Genomic DNA, 6,000 nt, shown 5'->3' with positions numbered 1-6,000 from the left:
ACAACACCAAGTTTTACTGAATACAACTCATGCTACAAATTGCCAAAGGACCCAGTGGATGAATATTAAAACATAGCTGTGGGGCCATAGATGTTATGCCTCACTTTACTTCTTATAGGTTTGCTATTGTTTAGTCATTCAGTCATGTCTTCATGACCCCATGGACCATATGTACATGGAATTTTCTTGGCAAGGATACTGGAGTGTTTTCCATTTCTTTCTCCAGTGAATTAAGAGCCATACCCAGTCATCTGGCCACTGAACCCAGAGGGCTCTGGAGGGGAAAGTGAGATAGGTGACCTTGCGCAGTCCTCCCTCACTTAAATCCAATTCACTTACATATCATAGCATCAGCTCCCTGGGGTCATGGTCCAAACAACAACGTTTCTGAGCCTGGATTTTTGAACTCAGGTCTTCCTAAAACCAGGTCCAGCACTCTGTTAGTGGATAGCTCAGTCACATAGCTTCAAACTACAATGTGCAAACAAGATTTATATAGGATAAACAGAAGATAATTAACAGAGGGAAGACAAGTGGTAGCTATTGGTGACTCCTTGCTATGAGGCAGCTCCTTGTGACTAGATAATAGCAATAGACTAGAAATATCTATTCATCTCCCAGCAAATCAGTCAAGTGAATACACATCAATGTCTACCCACACCTTTGAATGTGTATATCTATACATATCCTCCAGGACTTTCACTTTATTTTGCCACTAGCCGCATAATTAACATGCCTTAAGGTCAGAATTTGAAACTAGGTCTCTGTCTTAGTACATATTTCACTCTGTGTTGCCTTTTTGCTATACTTTGCTTTTCTATCCCTTGTTGAAAAAGCAATTGAAATAAAGACCCAAGAGTCATCTTTAGCCTGTTTCTTGATATTCTTTAAGTCCAACCCCAAGGGGAGATAGCAAAACCTATGTGAAGAACAGACTGGGATAGGGAAAAACATCTCACTTGGAATTTTCCATTCATTCTCAAGACATAGTGGATGCTTAGAGCTAAGAGTTGGAAGGTGAGAGCAAGGATTACTACCTTAGCTAGTTGGGGAGAACAGCATGAGGCAATAGTCACAGGTTAGCAGAAATAAGGAAGTAAGAGAGGAGGTGATATTGGGAAGGTGATTCCTTTAGTTTAGACAAATTCAGTCCAAAATTGAAGATATAGAAGTGTTAAAGGGTAGCATGCTACACAGAGGTGTTAAGTGACTTGCCTAAGGTTAAGAGTGGGGCAGCTAGTGGTTCCATACTGCATAGAGTGTATAGAGGGTCTAAGAAGACTAATCTTACCAAGATCAAATCTGGCCTCAGCCACTGACTAGCTGTGTGAATCTGAGCAAGTCACGTAACCCTGTTGCCTCAGTTTCCTCATTTATAAAATGAACTGGAGAAATAAAAGGAAAACCACTCCCAGTATCTCTGCCAAGAAAACCCCAAATGGGGTTATGAAGAGTCAGACAAGATTGAAAACTAAATGAATAAGAACCACAGTATTTTTTTTAATTTTATGGAATAAAATAAGCATTTCCATAGCACCAGATAGTTAAAAAGATGATTGCACATGAAACTGCAAATATATTGTCTACAACTTGCTATTTCTTTTATGCATATAATAAAATTATTGCATAAATTTTTTCTTCCTTACCCTCTCCCATCACAGAGATGGCTACATTAAACAAAAACAGGTGTCTGTGTGTGTTTGTGTGTGTGTGTGTATATCCAAAATTATTCTATACATACTTCTATTTATCAGTTCTTTCTCTGGATGCAGATATTATCTTTCTTCATATGTCCTTTATAGTTAATTTCAGCATTTATAATAGTCAAAATTACTTATTTATTCAAAGCCTTTCTTAAAACAATATTGCTATTACTATATACAATGATCTCTTGGTTTTACTCATTTTGCTCTTCATTATTTCATGCAATGTTTTTCTAAAATCATTTCACTCATCATTTCTTATAGCATAGTAGTATTCCATCACAATTATATACTACAACTTGTTCAACTATTTCCCACTTGATGGACATCCTTGAAATTTCCTGTTCTTTGCAACCATAAAGATGCTATAAACATTTTCCCCTACTTTACCCTAATCATCTTTAGAAAAAGACCTATTAGTGATATTGCTGGAACTATCTGGGCATAATTCAAAATTCCTTTCCAAAATAGTTGGATCAGTTGATAATTTCACCAACAATGAATGTGTCCTAATTTTTCCTTATTTCTTCTAAGATTTGTCTCTTTCCTCTTCAATCATTTTATCTAATCTGATAGGTATAAAATGACATTTCAAGGTTCTTTTAATTTGCATTTCTTTCATCAACAACAGTATTATAAGTAATTGTCAGAGACAGAATTTAAACTTGACTCCCTACTTCCAAGATCAGTTCACCATCTATCATGTGCATTGCCTTTATCACACCACAATGTCATATTCAAGAGCAAGCTTCCAACAAACAAGAAATATAAAGTTATCTCCCCAACAAGTCTAGGGAAGGAAATCTCAGGTGGTATGCTAGCTAAAGGGCTTTATTATTAATCCTGCTCTGCTCAAACATTATCATCAGTAATATATCTTAATTAAGGGGGAAATCTGTTTATCAAAATTGTAAATGATACAAATATATCAGATGACAAAATCAAAACCCAAAATGACAGTCTGGTATAGTTTGCCAAATTTAACAAGATAAAATTTTAAATTTAATAGCGATTAATATAAAGTTCTGTATCTGAGCTCAAAAAAAAATCCATTACACAAGTATGAAATGGGGGAGCAAACCTTATTTTTTAAGTTTATTTGATTATGTCTTTCTGGATCATTAAGATTATAGTTTCAAAACATTTTAATTTTTGAAAATGAAATGGGGGAAGATGTGGCTAAACAACTATTTATGAGGGTTTAGATGATTTACAAATCCAGTATAAGTCAAGTGTTATGTGGCAGACCAAAAAAAAAAAAAAAAAAAAAAAAAAAACACTAAGACTTTTAATAGCAGTATAATGCCTATGGGAAATGAAGCAATGATCCTATTTTTCCTCATACCCCAACTCCATTCTCCTCCATCCCTACAGAAAATCCCACCCTTCTCCCAGATCAGACTTCAAGTACTTTAAAGGTGGGATTTTGAAGGCAGAGGTCCCTGGGTTCAGATCCCACCTCTGATACTTAATACCTGTTAAAAGCCATTTAACTTTCCTGGACCTCAGCTTCTTCATCTATAAAATGAAAGAATTAGACTAGATGATTTCTGAAGTTCCTTCCACCTCTAGGGGACTAATTCTGTATTAATTAATTCTGCTTATTCTGTATCTCTAGCACTTAGGGCAATGCCTTATATACAGTAAGTACATGGGGCAGCTAGATGGCTCCATAGTGCATAGAATATTGGATCTGGAAGTCAGGAAAACTGATCTTCCTGAGTTCAAATCTAGACTCAGACACTTATCAGTTGTGTTACCTAACCCTGTTTGCCTCAGTTTCCCCAACTATAAAATGCAGATAATAACAGCACCTACATCAAATATTTGTAACACATTTAGAGCAGTGCTTGGCACACAGTGTAAATGCTTATTCCCACCCTTTCCCCCCAACACATTGATAATGAAACAAGTGAAAAAAACTGAAAAAAAGAAGTGAATGTAGCATATGTTGATTTATATTCAATCTCCACAGTTCTTTTTCTGGATACAGATGGTATTTTCTATCCAAAGTCTATTGGGATTGCCTTGGATCACTGAACCACTGAGAAGAACCAAGTCTTTCATAATTGATCATCACACATTCTTGCTGTTACTGTGTACAATGTATTCTGGTTCTGCTTGTTTGCATCAGTTCATGTAAATCTCTCTAGACCTTTCTAAAAATCAGCTTATTTTTTTATAGAACAATAATATTCCATTACCTTCATATCCCACAACTTATTCAGCTACTACTCAAATGATGAGCATCTATTCATTTTCCAATTCTTTGCTACCACAAAAAAGCCAATGATATTTTAAAAAGAGGATCAATTAAAAAACTTTTTTAATATTAGAAAGAGAACCCACTGAAGAGTCAGAAGGCTTGTGTTCTAATCCAGATTCCAGCACTAATTAGCCATGTGACTTTCAATAAATCATTCCCCTTATTTTGAGTTCAGGTTCTTCATCTATATATAGTAAGAATGTCCAGAAACCATCCTGGATTCTTCCTGTCCCACTGTCTCTCCCAATAGAGTGTAAGCTTCTTGAGAATTAGGATTGTTTCATTCCTTGGATCTGTATCCCCAAGGCAGACACATTGCCTAAAACACAGTAGGGGCTTAATAAAACCATTGGTTCTGGGATTGATGAGTTCTCCAGTAGACCAAGAGCAATTCCTTGATAAGGAATTAATTCCCCTCGTATCTTTGATCTGCTGCCCACTAATGAGGTCTTTGATCTTTTGGTAAGGAGTGAATCTCCTGTTAAGACAAATTAAGGGTGATTAATGATTACACAACTAATTCATTCACCTGAGCTATATACCCTTGTGTTTGGCTTTTAAAGAGGCTGTCCAAGGATTTCAAAGCCAGGAGACTAGAGAACTGAAGACATGGTGGACAGAGAGGAATGGAGACATTCACAGTCTTGAATTCTATTCCTTAGAGGGAAATCTCCAATATGTGATCCCTTCCCTAACAGAGATGGAATGTAGACACATCCAAGAATGGAGCAGAGGAAATCTGGTCTGTGAACCTCTCAATCACCGATTTCTAATTCAGGATTAATTAGCAAAGGTCATACTCTATAAAGGAAACTTCTCAATGACAGAATAAAGACCTCAACATTAATCAGTACAAGAGAGATTCAAGCCTTGTGAAAGAACTGACTTTCAAGAGTTTCACACCTTATCCTGAGACCCCATTAATGCCAAAACAGAAGGCCATTCTAACAAGAAAACACGGATCCATGATAATGATGGAGAACCAGGAACCTATAAAATGAGGGGACTGGACAATCTGATTTCTAAGCCTTTTTTCTTCTAGTTTTAAATGTCAATGCCTAAAATTTCAGTGTTGCCTCAGAATAATACTTAGAATCGGTCACCAGGTGGCAGTAGGTTAAAGCAGTCTGAGAGCAAGGACGACCCATCATAGCTCCCACAGAAAATGACTTTTAATTACAAGATCACAAATATAGAGATGAATGGACCCTCAGAAGCCATTGAGTCCAAACTTTCGTTTTATAGATGAAGAAACTAAAGTACCAAGAGATTAAGTGATTTGGCTAGTTAACTCAGCTAATAGCTGAAGTTAAACTTGAACCCAGGACTTCCTGACTTCAAGTATAATGCTTATCCACTACTATCCTTTTACAAAATTGTTTGGGGGAGGAGGGGAATGCACCAACCCTGGAGTCAGGAAGACCTAACTCAGACACCCCTTCCTAGCTGTGTGTGTGTCCCTGGACAAGTCGAGAAGAAAGGAAAGAGAAAGAAGAAGAAAGAAGAAAGAAAGAAGAAAGAAAGAAAGAAGAAAGAAGAGAAAGAAAGAAAGAAAGAAAGAAAAGACAAGAGAAAGAAAGAAAGAAAGAAAGAAGAAAGAAAGAAAGAAGAAGAAAGAAGAAAGAAAGAAAGATAGAAAGAAAGAAAGAAAGAAAAGAAAGAAAGAAAGAAGAAAGAAAGAAGAAAGAAGAAGAAGAAAGAAGGAAGAAGAAGAAGAAGAAGGAAGGAAGGAAAAGGAAGGAAGGAAGGAAGGAAGGAAGGAAGGAAGGAAGGAAGGAAGGAAGGAAGGAAGGAAGGAAGGAAGGAAGGAAGGAAGGAAGGAAGGAAGGAAGGAAGGAAGGAAGGAAGGAAGGAAGGAAGGAAGGAAGGGAGAGAGAGAAAGAGAGAGAGAGAGAAAGAAGAGAAAGAGGAGGAGAATATACATTATCTCATTTGTCCTCATAATAACCCTGTGAGGTAGGTGCTATTATCTCCATTTTGCAGATGAAGAAACTGAGGCAGACAGAGGTTAGGTTGGAGTTTTGGAATCTA

This window comes from Sminthopsis crassicaudata, chromosome 1, assembly GCF_048593235.1.
Source record: "Sminthopsis crassicaudata isolate SCR6 chromosome 1, ASM4859323v1, whole genome shotgun sequence".
NCBI lineage: Eukaryota > Metazoa > Chordata > Mammalia > Dasyuromorphia > Dasyuridae > Sminthopsis > Sminthopsis crassicaudata.
This window is presented reverse-complemented; position numbering follows the sequence as displayed.